Source organism: Indicator indicator, chromosome 4, assembly GCF_027791375.1.
Source record: "Indicator indicator isolate 239-I01 chromosome 4, UM_Iind_1.1, whole genome shotgun sequence".
NCBI classification, from domain to species: Eukaryota; Metazoa; Chordata; class Aves; order Piciformes; family Indicatoridae; genus Indicator; species Indicator indicator.
The window spans coordinates 16,597,797-16,616,003 of NC_072013.1; positions in this window are offsets into that span (position 1 = coordinate 16,597,797).

Consider the following 18,207-nt stretch of genomic DNA (forward strand, 5'->3'; position numbering starts at 1 on the left):
AGCCTTCTTTTAACAAGGCCTTGCTGAAACTTGAAGGTTTAGCAGGGGCTCATGCTAATAAGAGAAAAAAAGAAGTACAAACCTTTCTCCTCCCATCACGACATCCTATTCTTACCCTCCTCTCCTAGGCTGAAAGTGCAGGGAGGAAAAATGAAGCCTGGCGAAGCATTGTGAACCAAAGCCATTATTCATCGAACCTGATGATTCAATTAGGAGAACATTTTTCTTTCTCAGGTGTGAAATTTCATGCAAGTTGAAAGAGAGCCTTAAAAATAGTAATGGGGACAATTATATCAGGACTATGTCAGCTAATCATGTCATTTTGCAGTGATGAATTAATTAGCCCAGTCCTATTTTTCATAGGCGTGCTGTAATTGCTTTCCTTGGAGGGTTTCAGGATGATATCAACAGGAGTTAATTAGGCCTCCAAACAGCCATTTGGGGTAATCATTGTCTTTCTCTACTCACAGGAAACTGACTTACGAACACTCACTAAGTCAGAGGAAAATCAAAGTATGGATTGGGTTTCCTCCAAGTGAAAACAGGAAACATTTTCATTTGCAATGAAGGTGTTGAGAAGGGGAAAACAAGGGTGGAGAAGAATTCAGTCTGCATTGGGGGACAATGGATTTGTGCTATTAAAAAGGGGGGCAAAAAGGAGGCTGTCGGGAGACCTTCTTGAATTCTGCAACACCCTGAAAGGAGGCTGGAGCCAGGTGGGAGTTGATCTCTTCTCCCTACATGCAGTTTGTGGGATGAGAAGAAATGACCTCAAGCTGTACCAGGGGAGGTTTAGGTAGGATGTCAAAAGAAACTTCTTCACTAAAAGGGTTCTCAAAGACTGGCACAGACTGCCCAGGTTAGTGTTTGAATCCCTGTCCCTGCAGGTGTTTCAAAGAGACAGAGATGTGATGCTGGGGGACATGGTTTAGCACCAGACTTGGTGGAGTTAGATAATGGCTGGACTCAGTGATCTCAAATCAGACCAGTTCTATGGTTCTAGGAATATCTGGCACTAGGGGAGTCACTGAAAGAGTGGTCAGGCATTGGAAAAGGTTGCTCAGGGAGGTGGTGGAGACAACATCCCTGGAGGTGTTCAAGAAAATTCTGGGCAAGGCACCTGGGGACATCGTTTAGTGACCATGATGGTGTTGGGTTGATGGTTAAAGTTCAGGAACTTAAAGGTCTTTTCCAGCCTTAATGATTCTACAAGAGACAACATAGGTTGTAAAGGAGGTACTCACCAGGAGCCAGCAGTGAGCACTTGCAGCCCTGAGAGCCAAGCAGAGCCTGGGCTGCAGCAAGAGAAGTGTGGCCAGCAGGGCCAGGGAGGGGATTCTCCCCCTCTGCTCCACTCTGCTGAGACCACACCTGGAGCTCTGGGTCCAGTTCTGGAGCCTCTGTTACAAGAGGGATCTGGAGGTGCTGGAAGGTGTCCAGAGAAGGGCCATGAGGATGAGCAGAGGGCTGGAGCTGCTCTGCTCTGGAGACAGACTGAGAGAGTTGGGGTTGTTCAGACTGGAGAAGAGAAGGCTCCAAGGAGACCTTCTTGTGGCCTTCCAGGATCTGAAGGGAGCTCCAAGAAAGCTGGGGAGGGACTTTTTAGGATGTCAGGGAGTGATAGGACTGGGGGGAATGGAACAAAAGTAGAAGTGGGGAGATTCAGATTGGATGTTAGGAAGAAGTTGTTCCCCATGAGGGTGGTGAGAGACTGGCAGAGGTTGCCCAGGGAGGTGGTGGAAGCCTCATGACTGGAGGTTTTTGCAGCCAGGCTGGATGTGGCTGTGAGCAACCTGCTGTAGTGTGAGGTGTCCCTGCCCATGGCAGGGGGGTTGGAACTGGATGATCCTTGAGGTCCTTTCCAACCCTGACAATTCTATGATTCTTTGATACTTAAAAAGAGATCAGAGATAAAGAGAAAACCTTTGATAATAAACCTCCTATGGAATGTCATTAAACTCAAACTAAGGCCCTGCTAAAGGACACCAAGAATAACAAAACAGCAATTAATTTCCTCTTTGTTCTCATTAAGCTCCCATAATTACACTCTCAAGTTGAAATGTATTTATGTGGGGGTCAAGGCATTTTATTTTGAGGCACTCTATCATCCAGATTTCTGTCACTGAGACTATTTTAAGGAAGGTCAAACTGGTCAGCTTGAATGTTATCAAAAGACAAATACATTTGCCTGGAAATGAACAAAACAAAGACAAAATTCATAGCACAACTCCTTTTTTTTTTTTTTTTCTCACTCTTACCAGTGTTAATTTTCATTTACATTCATTTAATTTGTGACAGTTTGGAAGAAGAAAATACAAGTAAGAGGGAAATTAGGTTCAGAATTTACCTCAGTGATGCCACTGCTGCCATTATCCACAAAGTATTTGAAGTCCTGAAAGAAGAAAACCATTGAACTTCCTTGAATAGATTTTGCTGAATTAAAGATTAGATTCTTTTCATGGGCTGAAATTACAGAGGCACTCTTTCAGATTTGGTTAGAAGCCAGGGAATGGCTCAGTTATAGAGGAGTTAATCTCATCTTTAATATATTCTTAAGTATATGAGCATTATGTGTTTGAAATGACAGAATTGTCAGGGTTAGAAGGGATCTCAAGGGTCATCCAGTTCCAACCCCCCTGCCATGGGCAGGGACACCTCACACTACAGCAGGTTGCTCACAGCCACATCCAGCCTGGCTGCAAAAACCTCCAGGCATGAGGCTTCCACCACCTCCCTGGGCAACCTCTGCCAGTCTCTCACCACCCTCATGGGGAACAACTTCTTCCTAACATCCAATCTGAATCTCTCCATTTCTAGTTTTGCTCCATTCCCCCCCAGTCCTATCACTCCCTGACACCCTCAAAAGTCCCTCCCCAGCTTTCTTGGAGCCCCCTTCAGATCCTGGAAGGCCACAAGAAGGTCTCCTTGCATCCTTCTCTTCTCCAGACTGCACAACCCTAACTCTCTCAATCTATCTTCATAGCAGAGCAGCTCCAGCCCTCTGCTCATCCTCGTGGCCCTTCTCTGGACACGTTCCAGCACCTCCAGATCCTTCCTGGAACAGAGGCTCCAGAACTGGACCCAGAGCTCCAGGTGTGGTCTGAGCAGAGTGGAGCAGAGGGGGAGAATCCCCTCCCTGGCCCTGCTGGCCACACTTCTCTTGCTGCAGCCCAGGCTCTGCTTGGCTCTCAGGGCTGCAAGTGCTCACTGCTGGCTCCTGGTGAGCTTCTCCTCCCCCAGCACCCCCAAGTCCCTCTCCTCAGGGCTGCTCTCCAGCCAGTCACTGTCCAGCCTGTATCAGTGTTTGGGATTGCAATGATCAAGGCACTCCAGATATGTTAATGCAATAAAGGTGTTCTCCTCAACACAGCATTTCATGGTTTAAGTCTAAATAAATAGCAGGGGGGAAAGGCACAAAAATATGCAGATTGTGTTATATTTGTAGTATTTTTCAAAGATATGTTTTGTCCTCCCAAGTTTTACATCTATCAGTACAGCAGCAAGATGGCAGAAGAGAGAATTTTAAATTACTAAGTCCTGTAAACAGTTTGTTCCCTATAAGGTTGTGTCGGTGTGAGCCGAAATTCCGCCCCCACCGACAATAACCAGGCTAGCTCAGTCTGGAAGCAAATGAAAAGCTGTATTTACAAGCAGAGTCTAAAATCTACAGTGAAATGCAATGAATATGTACAAATATACAAAATTCACAACATTCACAAATATATACAATCAACAGAAAAAGCACAATCGATCTCCCTTTGCTTCCCCCCAAGGGGACCCTCCCAAAGGGGCCTCCCTCTCCCAGGAGCTTCCCCCCCAGACCCCCCTGGACAGAGAAGCAGAGTTAGTTAAGCAGAAAGTTGTTAACTTAGCTGCCAAGGTCAGTGTGTTATCTTCAGCCAGAAGAGAAGAAGAAACAGCAGCCAGACAGCCCAGCAACTGCCCCCACTGCCGAACGCAGAATGTGCAGAGTGCCTACTTTGTTTTGGGTAATACTTCTTAAACATTTCTCTCTATCCAATGGAAGTGTTTAGAACAATCATTATTTTGCTTTTTTACACCCAATAGTGACTTATTTACATTCTTTCACTTTCTCTGTTCTGAACTTTGCAAGGAAAAATTAAAAAGACAGTTTCAAACCACCACAGTCCACCCCTTCTAAACAATTCCATTGGCTGCTACTACCATTTATCTAATATAAAATAATATCTACAAGAATAGGTGAATAAAGACCATAGTCCATTCCGGCTATCTCAGATGTAGATGATTCAAAAGAGTCAAATCACAGGAAAAACAGCAAACAGCTTGTTTCCTCGCAGATGGAGCGAAGAAAGGAACAGGGACTCTCAGGTGACTCAGGGCTCTCAGGGTTCGTGCACCGTAGATCTCATGAACTCTCGTCTTGGGCGCGATGCTGTATCTGCGCAACACTCTGAATTTAACCTCTCTCAGCCAAAGTTAGATTTCTTTGTGGAATACACTGAATTTCACCATTTTCTTGCATCACCCAATAGGTGTGACCAGGACCTTCAGCAGAAACCACCCCTCGGACAGGTTTGGCCTCTCCTGAAGGAGAAAATACCCAAACAGTTTTGCCTAACAGATTCTTTTCTCTGATAACAGGAACTCTATCACCTTCTTCCTTTTGCAACAAATCTGATTGGGCAGGTCCAGCTCGATTCACTGAACCTCTACTATTCACTAACCAGGTTGCTTGTGCTAAATGTTTCTCCCAGTTTTTCAAAGATCCACCCCCCATGGCTTTGAGAGTGGTTTTCAGCAAACCATTGTAGCGTTCGATCTTCCCTGCAGCTGGTGCATAGTAGGGAATGTGGAATATCCACTCGATGCCATGCTCTTTGGCCCAGTTTTTTACAAGATTGTTCTTGAAATGAGTTCCGTTGTCTGACTCAATCCTCTCTGGAGTTCCGTGTCTCCACAGGATTTGTCTCTCCAGACCAAGAATGGTGTTACGTGCAGTTGCATGAGGAACTGGATAAGTTTCCAGCCATCCAGTGCTTGCCTCTACCATAGTCAGCACATACTGCTTACCAGATGGAGAACGAGGTAGAGTGATGTAGTCAATCTGCCAGGCTTCACCATACTTGTACTTGGACCATCGGTCACCGTACCACAAGGGCTTGATCCGCTTTGCCTGCTTAATAGCAGCACAAATGTCACAGTCATGGATGACTTGTGGGATAGCATCCATGGAAATGTCAATGGATCTGTCACGAGCCCATCGGTAGGTTGCATCTCTGCCTTGATGTCCTGATGAGTCATGGGCCCACCGAGCTAAGAACAGCTCACCTCGGTGTTTCCAGTCAAGATCAGGATCAGGATCAGAGTTTGTGTCCACCTGGGAAACTCTTGCAGCTAGATCTGCCTGATGGTTGTGGTGTTGTTCCTCAGTAGCTTTACTCTTAGGAATGTGAGCATCAATGTGTCTCACTTTCACTGGGATTCTCTCAATGCGAGCAGCAATGTCTCGCCACAGATCTGCAGCCCAGATAGGCTTTCCTTTCCTCTGCCAGCCATTCTTCTTCCAGTCTTTCAGCCAACCCCACAAGGCATTGGCTACCATCCACGAGTCGGTGTAGAGATAAAGCTTTGGCCATCTCTCACGTTCAGCTACGTTAAGAGCTAGCTGGACAGCTTTTACCTCTGCAAATTGACTGGATTCTCCTTCTCCATCTCTCGCTTCTGCAACTCTGCGCGTTGGGCTCCACACTGCAGATTTCCATCTCCGCTTGTTCCCAACAAGACAACAGGAACCGTCTGTGAACAAAGCATATCTCTTTTCATCATCAGACAGATCACTGTAATGTGGAGCTTCCTCAGCACGAGTTACTCTCTCCTCTGGAGGTTTAGCACAGCTTGTGCCTTCTGGCCAGTTTGTGATCACCTCCACCAAACCAGGCCTTTCGAGATTTCCCATTCGAGCTCGCTGTGTTATCAGAGCCATCCACTTAGACCAGGTAGCATCTGTTGCATGATGTGGTGAAGAACCTTTGCCTTTGAACATCCAATTCAGAACTGGCAATCTAGGAGCTAGAAGAAGTTGTGACTCAGTTCCAATCACTTCAGAAGCAGCTTTCACTCCTTCATAAGCAGCTAAAATCTCTTTCTCTGTTGGAGTGTAGTTTGCCTCTGAGCCTCTGTAGCCACGACCCCAGAAACCAAGAGGACGTCCTCGTGTCTCCCCTGGAGCTCTTTGCCATAAGCACCAGGTTGGACCATTGTCACTCGCGGCCGTGTACAGAATGTTCTTAATGTCTGGACCAGTTCGGACAGGTCCCAGACCCATCGCTTGGACTACCTCTCGCTTGATCTGGTCAAAGGCTGCTTGTTGCTCAGGACCCCATTGGAAACTGTTTCTCTTTCGAGTCACGTCATATAGAGGTTTCACAATCTGACTGTATCCAGGAATGTGCAGTCTCCAAAATCCCACTATGCCTAAGAAATGCAGGGTTTCTTTCTTGTTGATGGGATTTGCCATGGTGGAGACTCTGTTTATCACATCCATTGGGATGTGACGGCGACCATCTTGCCACCGCACTCCCAGAAACTGGATTTCTCTGGCAGGTCCTTTCACCTTGTCTCGCTTGATAGCGAAACCAGCTTGCAAGAGAATGTCAAGGATTTTGTTACCTTTCTCGAAGACTTCTTCAGCAGTCTCACCCCAGACGATGATGTCATCGATGAACTGAATGTGTTCTGGAGCTCCACCTTTCTCCAAAGCATCATGGATCACTGCATGGCAGATGGTTGAACTGTGAATCCACCCCTGGGGCAAACGATTGAATGTGTACTGAATGCCTCTCCAGGTGAAAGCAAACTGAGGCCTGCATTCCTCTGCTATGGGAATAGAGAAGAAAGCATTAGCAATGTCTATGGTAGCATACCATTTGGCCTGCTTGGATTCCAGCTCATATTGGAGTTCCATCATGTCTGGTACAGCTGCACTCATGGGTGGAGTTACTTCATTCAAGGCACGGAAATCAACTATCAGACGCCACTCTCCATTCTGCTTTCTCACAGGCCAGATTGGACTGTTGAAAGGTGAATGAGTTTTGCTGATGACCTTCTGACTCTCCAACTGACGAATCAAGTTTTGAATGGGCACCAAAGAGTCACGGTTGGTTCTGTATTGTCTGTGATGCACAGTTTGAGAAGCAACCAGCAGCTTTACATCCTCTATCTCATGTTGTCCCACAACTGCAGATTCATCTGAAAGCTCAGGTCTAATGGACAACTTCAATTTTCCTCCATCAATTTCTACAGTTGCTATTCCAAAAGCCCATTTGTAACCCTTAGGGTCTTTAAAACGCCCTTCTCTCAGAAAGTCAATTCCCAAAATACAAGGTGCATTAGGACCTGTTACAATAGTATGTTTCTTCCACTGCTTCCCAGTTAAACTTATATCAACTTCTATCTTAAACAACTCTTGAGATCCACCAGTGACTCCCTGAATAGTTATAGATTCTCCCCCTTGATAATTTGACGGTATTGTGGTGCACTGAGCTCCTGTGTCAACCAAGGCCCTGTACTTCTGCAATTTTGAAGTGCCAGGCCACTGGATGTACACATCCCAATAGATTCTGTTATCTCCATTATCCCTTACCTCCCCCTGGCGGAAGGCAGGGCACCCCTAATGGTGGGGATTACCTCCACATGTACAGCTGGCACAATGTCCAGCACCAGAATTAAGATCACTGTTGGAGCTATCAGAGTTGTTCTGGGAAACTGAGGAAGCGACAGCTACCCTCCTGGTATTGCTACCTCGGGATCTGCCCCTCTGCAGCTCCCGTAACCTCTTGAAAAGATCAGAAGTTGGTTGACCATCCCATCTGTTCATGTTCTCACCAAACTGATCACGCAGAGTTATCCAGATACTGCCACGTGATTGCCTCTGCTGTCTGTTTTGGTTTGACCTATTCTGGAATGGCCTTCTTGGAGCACGTCTGTTTCTGACAGCTGAAACTTGTATCCATCTGGAGGAAGAGGAATCAGAATCATCCCCCTTCATCAAGTTGGATATGGAGGTTTTAAGTTCCTCCTTCAGCTCTTTCATGCAATTCTCCATCTTTCCAGACAAAGTTTCAATGGCTGAAACCAAAGAAGTACGTGCAAGACTATCCTCCAACTGCCTCATTTGGTCAGTGAAATGGCCAACAGTGGGAGGTGCTCCACCATAATTTCTTGCCACAATCCTGCTTGCCAGAATAGTAGCATAATTAGGAGGAGCAAGCTTAATGAGCTTTTTGGCAAGGCCTGTTCCAACAGGAATTTCATCAGGATTCAGAGTCTTATGATCTCCATACATTACTTCTCTCACAGCAAACTCTCTCAGACGCTTGATTCCCTCAGCTATTGTGGTCCAAGGCTTAGGGTTCCATGGTAAATCATCTCTGCTGGGGTACCTCAGCGAGACTGCCAGTAGGAGGCGTGCCCACAGAGAAACTTTGCCAATGCACTTGTCTAGATGCCTGTCTATGCCTGTATCCTTTGAGAGCATCCCCAACTGAGAGGCCGACTTGTCACCTACCACCAATGCTGGGGCTCCCATATCAAAACACCTGGCTAGCCAAGACAGGACTGGCTCATTATCTCCTCTGATGTAATCCTTCCTCACATGTCTAATTTCCTGTCTGGGTGCATTAGCTGACTGTATGTCATCCTCATCATCATCATCATCATCATCCTGAGGTCGCTGTCCCCATAATCCTATTTTAATCCTCCGTTGAATTTCTTTGAGTTCAGAGGCACTACCAGCAGTTGCTAATCTACCAGGGTCTACATCCTGACCTACATCTCCATCATCCATGTGGGGTCTCAAGAGGTCTACCAGAGTTTTAAGGCTAACCCTCTCTTCCTCATCAGAAGGATCTTTCTTAACAGAGGGACCCTGAGTAGAAGGACCCTCATCTCCATCTGCACCATCTCCTGCAGCATCTGCATCTCCTTTACGCTTTCTGGTTAGAGTGGCCACCAAATTTACTGGCTTGGTTTTCACATTCACAGCAGAGTTGGAAGAGCAAGTAGCCTTATGTCTTTCTTGATACAGTGCTATCAGTAGCCATATGATTATTCCAAGAAGCAACAAAATTAAGATTAAGGCTAGTACAAGATATCTAAGGTACCACTGGTTCCAAGAACCCTCTGTAGTTGTAAGAGGAGTAACAAACTCATATGTGTCTGCTAGCAGATCCATAGTTGAGTTACCATAGCTTCTTAGCCCAATAAGACCACAACAGAATTCACCAACATTCAGTAACTTGTTCTTAACCCAAAGAAACGACTTATATGCCACATATCTCACAATCTTGTCTATCATGCAGGAAACAGCCCATCTGTAGACAATCACACTGATAACAGAGGAAATAAAATTACTCAAAATCCAAAACAGCTTCATTTTGCTTCCTAATCTGAGCAGAAATAAATCAAACAAGCAATCGAGCCCCGAGTTGGAGCGCCAAAAATAAAAAGTGTGTCGGTGTGAGCCGAAATTCCCCCCCCACCAACAATAACCAGGCTAGCTCAGTCTGGAAGCAAATGAAAAGCTGTATTTACAAGCAGAGTTTAAAATCTACAGTGAAATGCAATGAATATGTACAAATATACAAAATTCACAACATTCACAAATATATACAATCAACAGAAAAAGCACAACCGATCTCCCTTTGCTTCCCCCCAAGGGGACCCTCCCAAAGGGGCCTCCCTCTCCCAGGAGCTTCCCCCCCAGACCCCCCTGGACAGAGAAGCAGAGTTAGTTAAGCAGAAAGTTGTTAACTTAGCTGCCAAGGTCAGTACGTGTTATCTTCAGCCAGAAGAGAAGAAGAAACAGCAGCCAGACAGCCCAGCAACTGCCCCCACTGCCGAACGCAGAATGTGCAGAGTGCCTACTTTGTTTTGGGTAATAGTTCTTAAACATTTCTCTCTATCCAATGGAAGTGTTTAGAACAATCATTATTTTGCTTTTTTACACCCAATAGTGACTTATTTACATTCTTTCACTTTCTCTGTTCTGAACTTTGCAAGGAAAAATTAAAAAGACAGTTTCAAACCACCACAAAGGTATTGCTGGTTTCAAGGGCCTGACTGCCTTCCAGCAGTAGAAGGGAACTAACTCTCTGCACCACAGAGAACCATGCAGTCAATCAATAAAGCACAAAAATATCTAATCCCACAGGGGGAGCATTTTCCACAGAACTCTCCCATCTCTGACCTCTCCTGTCCTGATTCTCAAGGGACCCTTTAGAAAGTACTCCAAAAAGATGAACCTAGGGAACAAAGCTTTTAGAGCTCTGGAAACCAGAAATCTGGAATCCAATAGAATGAATATCAGATTTTATATCCCACTACAATGCTCTCTCTGATTCATCTCTGTTACACAAACTCTGAAACTTCTTTCCTCTCCATGCCAGGTGAGTTAATGATGTATCACTTACCTCCTTGACAACACACTTCTCCACTGCTGCTCTCCAACCCTTCCTCTCTCATTACATAGCATAGCCAGATGAAGCTAAGAATGGCAGTGTCTGGCTCAGGATGTAGTTTGGATTTTTCTTCTTGTCCAGTTTGCAGTCTGAATTTATCTTCTTGTTCTTGCTCCAGGATGCATTTCAGTATGTGAAGGGGACTGTTCAGTCTGGAGAAGAGAAGGCTCTGAGGTGACCTTCCTGTGGCCTTCCAGGATCTGAAGGGGGCTACAAGAAAGCTGGGGAGGGACTTTTTAGAATCTCAGGTAGTGACAGGGCTGGGGGGAATGGAATAAAGCTGGAAGTGGGGAGATTCAGGCTGGAAGTGAGGAAGAAGTTCTTCCCCATGAAAGTGGTAAGAGCCTGGAATGGGTTGTCCAGGGAGGTGGTTGAGGCTCCATCCCTGGAGGTGTTTAAGGCCAGGCTGGATGAGGCTCTGGCCAGCTTGATGTAGTGTGAGGTGTCCCTGCCCATGGCAGGGGGGTTGAAACTGGATGATCCTTGTGGTCCCTTCCAACCCTGACTGATTCTGTGATTCTATGACTTGAGGAAGGCTGGGGAGGGACTGCTTGGAAGGGCTTGGAGCAATTAGGTGAGGGGCAATGGTTTGAAACTGAAGCAGCGCAGATTTAGGTTGGACATAAGAAGGAAGTTCTGCACAATAAGAGTGGTGAAACACTGCAACAGGTTGCCCAGGGAGGTGGCTGAATGATATTCAAGCACAAACTTGATGGGGCCTGAACCAACCTGATGTAGTTGGAGGTGCCCATGCTCACTCCAAGAGGATATGACAAGATGACCTTAGAGGATCCTTTCCAACCCAATGCATTCTGTGATTCTGTGATTCTCTGCCTGCCAAACTTAGCAAAAAGACTGGAAGCTTTGGTTTGGTCTTGTTTTGCTTCAGCTATACAGCTGAATCTGAAAAAAAAAAATGTTTTATCTGGCTGAGCTGAGTTTTTTCCTACATCTGAAGACTTTTGTGATTGTCAGATCACAACTGTGACAACTGAAAGGTAGTATGAAATACTGCAAAGATGATCAGAAGGCTGAAGCACCTCCCCTATGGGGCAGGCTGAGAGAGTTGGGGGTTTGCAGCTTGGAGAAAAGAAAGCTTCAGGGAGAACTTAAAGCAGCCTTCAGTACCTGAAGTGGGGTACAGGAGAGCTAGGAGAGACCTTTGACAAGGGCTGGGAGTGACAGGACAAGGAGCAATGGTTTTGAACTGGAAGAGGAGAGGTTTAGAATGGAGATTAGGAAAAAAATTCTTTCCAGCGAGGGTGGTGAGACCCTGGAACAGGTTGTCCAGGGAAGTTCTAGATGCCCCCTCCCTGGACATGTTTAAGACCAAGTTGGATGAGGCAGCCTGTTCTGGTGGAAGGTGTCCTTGCCCTTGGCGGGGGGCTGGAGCTAGATGATCTTTATGGTCCCTTCCAACCCAACCCATTCCATGATTCTATGATCCTGTGATCTCGGGCAGAGTGCCAGTCTGGAAGGCAGCTCTTCAAAGTTAAGTACCATCACACCTCTTTATCCAGAGCTTTGTTATACCTCTGTGCTTTACAATTTTGTCCAGCAGAGACTCAGAAACCTTGGGGTTTGTTGTTTTGTTTTGTTTTTTTTTTTCCCCTAGCTGCCCATACCTAAATAACATTGTGTTTTCCTTTCTTTATTTTTTATAAGACCCCTTGATTATTCTTTAATATAGCATAAATAGGATTCTGCTATAATATGTGGAAGAAGAGGGAGAAATAGAGGATATGACTGGGGATAAAATAAAAAGGAAGTAATAAAGTAAAGAAAATGAGAATACCAATATAAATAAGGGCAATAAAAAAGCTGATTAGTCTCTTTTATCTGGAGTGAAAGATCATCATGATGATACCACTGACGTTTGCATCAAGCCAGCTACAGTTTGCAGGCAAATTATTCCATCTTTCATAGATTAAAATATTTCAGATTGAGTGGCTTTGGCTTATTGCAGCATCACACGACGTGGAAATGCTTAGAGCAGAAGTAAAAGCAGACAGATGGCTCAGTAAATTAATCTATAAGCAGCAACAGAGCATAAGGGTGAGCTGCTGACATTGACTGAATGCTGCGGGAGGTGGCAGAGAGCTGACAGTGTTAATCAGGAGCAAACAGATGAAGGTGAAAGAGGATAATGCAGAAGGGGAGGAGAAGGGTTAGGAAGCTGTCATTCAAAGGGAGGCTGGGGTCCCACATTTCAGGTTTATGCTTCCACTTAAACTTCCCCACAGCTTTGTGACGCTTAGTGATTTCAAGGTCTCCTTATGGAAAGGAAGAGTGGTAGTCTCCATTCTTGACTCTCCTTTCAAACTTCTCCATAGTTTTGGTTGGAAAAGTCTTCCAAGCTCAACCAGACCAAGCATCAACCTAACAGCACCACAGCCATTAAACCATGTCCCCGGGTGCCATGGCCACGTTTTCTGAACTTGTAGTTTTGTAATATCCTTTGAAAGTCAATTATTTGCCTTTTTATTTTTTTTCCTAACTGGGGCAGATTTGACCACTGGTGGCTTGAGCTTCCTTCATGAATTTTCTTTCATTCTATACACCTCCACCTACTCTACCAAGCCCACCATAAAGCCTATCTGCATGGCTTTGAAACACCTCCAGGGATGGGGATTAAGCCACCTCCCCAGGCAGCCTGTGCCAGTGATTGAGAACAATTTCAGTGAAGAAGTTTCTCCTGATATCCAACCTAAACCTCTCCTGGTGCAACTTGAGGCCATTTGCTCTTTTCCTAGCACTTGTCGCTAGGGAGAAGAGCCCAACCCCGACCTGGCTTCATCTTCCTTTCAGGGAGCTGTAGAGAGCAATGAGGTCACCACTCAGCCTTCTCTTCTCCAGACTAAATACCCCCAGCTCCCTCAGCCTCTGCCCATCACTCCTGTTCTCCTGACTCTTCCCCAGCTTTCTTGCTCTTTGGAGGCTGCTCTGAGTTTTTTCACCAGCTGTTACCATCACACAGTAAATCCAGCAGGCCACATGACATCACTTTAATAGCTCTGGAGCAGACATTTCTCTCTTCTTCCAACCTTCTACCAGCTGACTTTTCTCTTTTCTCTCCTTCTGCATTTCCAGCTGCAGTCTGTTTTGATTGGCATAAATCTGGAACTGAGGGTGCTCCAAAACCTACAGTGCTGTATTTGTGTTAACCTCTGTGCTGTGTTTCCAGCTAGATTGCATCCTTAGCTCTTTAGCTCTAGAAGTCAAAACGTCCTTGCTCTTTAAACTCTGACATTATTATGGCTATAAAAATGGCATTCCCTAGCATTCATACATTTGAAACAAGGGAATCCAACCCCACTGCCTTCTCTGGAGCTGAGTAAATTCATTCTAGCCAAAGACCAGGAGCAGAATGTTTCTAATTTATTTCAGTCTTGTTTCTGCGAACTTGCTGAACCTGATTTTGAAAGAGTGCTGAGCATTCCTGGTGCTGCTGGGTGGAAATTCTGCATTTTCAGCTCTTTTGAGAGAAGAGGGGGAAAAAAAGAATCACAAGGCAGTACTCCAATGCATGACTGAAAAAAAACAACCCTGAAATTCTCTCAGTCTTTTGTTCTGCACTAATCCATGCACAGAGATCAGAAATACACAGACTCATAGAATTGTTTCTGTTGGAAAGGACCTTGAAGATAATGGAGTCCATCCTTTACCCACCAAGAATAGTGCTGAAGCATAGCATCACAGAATAGAATCATAGAATGCAGTGTGTTAGAAAACACCTTTAAAGGTCATCTAGTCCAACCCCTCTGCAGTAAGCAAGAACATCTCCAACTAGATTAGGCTGCTCAGAGTCCCATCAAGTCTCCATCACCTCCCTGGCCAACCTCTGCTGATGTTCCAACACCCTTATAGGAAAGAACTTCTTTCTAATGTCCAATCAAAACCTACCCTGTTCCAGTTTAAAACTGTTCCAGTGTTCCACCACTCTCACAGTAAAGAACTTCTTCCTAATGTCCTGTGATGGTTTGAAACTGTCTTTTTAATTTTTCCTTGCAAAGTTCAGTACAGAGAAAGTGAAAGAATGTAAATAAGTCACTATTGGGTGTAAGAAAGCAAAATAACAATTGTTCTAAACACTTCCATTGGATAGATAGAAATGTTTAAGAACTATTACCCAAAACAAAGTAGGCATTCAGCACATTCTGCGTTCGGCAGTGGGGGCAGTTGCTGGGCTGTCTGGCTGCTGTTTCTTCTTCTCTTCTGGCTGAAGATAACACGTACTGACCTTGGCAGCTAAGTTAACAACTTTCTGCTTAACTAACTCTGCTTCTCTGTCCAGGGGTGTCTGGGGGGGGAAGCTCCTGGGAGAGGGAGGCCCCTTTGGGAGGGTCCCCTTGGGGGGAAGCAAAGGGAGATCGATTGTGCTTTTTCTGTTGATTGTATATATTTGTGAATGTTGTGAATTTTGTATATTTGTACATATTCATTGCATTTCATTGTAGATTTTAGACTCTGCTTGTAAATACAGCTTTTCATTTGCTTCCAGACTGAGCTAGCCTGGTTATTGTCGGTGGGGGGGGAATTTCAGCTCACACCGACACACTTTTTATTTTTGGCGCCCAACGTGGGGCTCGATTGCTTGTGATTTATTTCTGCTCAGATTAGGAAGCAAAATGAAGCTGTTTTGGATTCTGAGTCATTCTATTTCATCTATTATCAGTGTGATTGTTTACAGATGGGCCATTTCTTGCATGATAGACAAGATTGTGAGATATGTGGCATATAAGTCATTTCTTTGGGTTAAGAACAAGTTACTGAATGTTGGTGAATTCTGTTGTGGTCTTATTGGGCTAAGAAGCTATGGTAACTCAACTATGGATCTGCTAGCAGACACATATGAGTTTGTTACTCCTCTTACAACTACAGAGGGTTCTTGGAACCAGTGGTACCCTAGATATCTTGTGCTTGCCTTAATTTTGTTGCTTCTTGGAATAATCATATGGCTACTGATAGCACTGTATCAAGAAAGACATAAGGCTACTTGCTCTTCCAACTCCTGCTGTGAATGTGAAAACCAAGCCAGTAAATTTGGTTGCCACTATCACCAGAAAGCGCAAAGGAGCTGCAGGAGGAGATGCAGATACTGCAGGAGATGGTGCAGATGGAGATGAGGGTCCTTCTACTCAGGGTCCCTCTCTTAAGAAAGATCCTTCTGATGAGGAAGAGAGGGTTAGCCTTAAAACTCTGGTAGACCTCTTGAGACCCCACATGGATGATGGAGATGTAGGTCAGGATGTAGACCCTAGTAGATTAGCAACTGCTGGTAGTGCCTCTGAACTCAAAGAAATTCAACGGAGGATTAAAATAGGATTATGGGGACAGCGACCTCAGGATGATGATGATGATGAGGATGAGGATGACATACAGTCAGCTAATGCACCCAGACAGGAAATTAGACATGTGAGGAAGGATTACATCAGAGGAGATAATGAGCCAGTCCTGTCTTGGCTAGCCAGGTGTTTTGATATGGGAGCCCCAGCATTGGTGGTAGGTGACAAGTCGGCCTCTCAGTTGGGGATGCTCTCAAAGGATACAGGCATAGACAGGCACCTAGGCAAGTGCATTGGTAAAGTTTCTCTGTGGGCACGCCTCCTACTGGCAGTCTCACTGAGGTACCCCAGCAGAGATGATTTACCATGGAACCCTAAGCCTTGGACCACAATAGCTGAGGGAATCAAGCGTCTGAGAGAGTTTGCTGTGAGAGAAGTAATGTATGGAGATCACAAGACTCTGAATCCTGATGAAATTCCTGTTGGAACAGGCCTTGCCAAAAAGCTCATTAAGCTTGCTCCTCCTAATTATGCTACTATTCTGGCAAGCAGGATTGTGGCAAGAAATTATGGTGGAGCACCTCCTACTGTTGGCCATTTCACTGACCAAATGAGGCAATTGGAGGATAGTCTTGCACGTACTTCTTTGGTTTCAGCCATTGAAGCTCTGTCTGGAAAGATGGAGAATTGCATGAAAGAGCTGAAGGAGGAACTTAAAACCTCCATATCCAACTTGATGAAGGGGGATGATTCTAATTCCTCTTCCTCCAGATGGATACAAGTTTCAGCTGTTAGGAACAGACGTGCTCCAAGAAGGCCATTCCAGAACAGGTCAAACCAAAACAGACAGCAGAGGCAATCACGTGGCAGTATCTGGATAACTCTGCGTGATCAGTTTGGTGAGAACATGAACAGATGGGATGGTCAACCAACTTCTGATCTTTTCAAGAGGTTACGGGAGCTGCAGAGGGGCAGATCCCGAGGTAGCAATACCAGGAGGGTAGCTGTCGCTTCCTCAGTTTCCCAGAACAACTCTGATAGCTCCAACAGTGATCCTAATTCTGGTGCTGGACATTGTGCCGGCTGTACATGTGGAGGTAATCCCCACCATTAGGGGTGCCCTGCCTTCCGCCAGGGGGAGGTAAGGGATAATGGAGATAACAGAATCTATTGGGATGTGTACATCCAGTGGCCTGGCACTTCAAAATTTCAGAAGTACAGGGCCTTGGTTGACACAGGAGCTCAGTGCACCATAATACCATCAAATTATCAAGGGGGAGAATCTATAACTATTCAGGGAGTCACTGGTGGATCTCAAGAGTTGTTTAAGATAGAGGTTGATGTAAGTTTAACTGGGAAGCAGTGGAAGAAACATACTATTGTAACAGATCCTAATGCACCTTGTATTTTGGGAATTGATTTTCTGAGAGAAGGGCGTTTTAAAGACCCTAAGGGTTACAAATGGGCTTTTGGAATAGCAACTGTAGAAATTGATGGAGGAAAATTGAAGTTGTCCATTAGACCTGAGCTTTCAGATGAATCTGCAGTTGTGGGACAACATGAGATAGAGGATGTAAAGCTGCCGGTTGCTTCTCAAACTGTGCATCACAGACAATACAGAACCAACCGTGAGTCTTTGGTGCCCACTCAAAACTTGATTCGTCAGCTGGAGAGTCAGAAGGTCATCAGCAAAACTCATTCACCTTTCAACAGTCCAATCTGGCCTGTGAGAAAGGAGAACGGAGAGTGGCGTCTGACAGTTGATTTCCGTGCCTTGAATGAAGTAACTCCACCCATGAGTGCAGCTGTACCAGACATGATGGAACTCCAATATGAGCTGGAATCCAAGCAGGCCAAATGGTATGCTACCATAGACATTGCTAATGCTTTCTTCTCTATTCCCATAGCAGAGGAATGCAGGCCTCAGTTTGCTTTCACCTGGAGAGGCATTCAGTACACATTCAATCGTTTGCCCCAGGGGTGGATTCACAGTTCAACCATCTGCCATGCAGTGATCCATGATGCTTTGGAAAAAGGTGGAGCTCCAGAACACATTCAGTTCATCGATGACATCATCGTCTGGGGTGAGACTGCTGAAGAAGTCTTCGAGAAAGGTAACAAAATCCTTGACATTCTCTTGCAAGCTGGTTTTGCTATCAAGAGAGACAAGGTGAAAGGACCTGCCAGAGAAATCCAGTTTCTGGGAGTGCGGTGGCAAGATGGTCGCCGTCACATCCCAATGGATGTGATAAACAGAGTCTCCACCATGGCAAATCCCATCAACAAGAAAGAAACTCTGCGCTTCCTAGGCATAGTGGGATTTTGGAGACTGCACATTCCTGGATACAGTCAGATTGTGAAACCTCTCTATGATGTGACTCGAAAGAGAAACAGTTTCCAATGGGGTCCTGAGCAACAAGCAG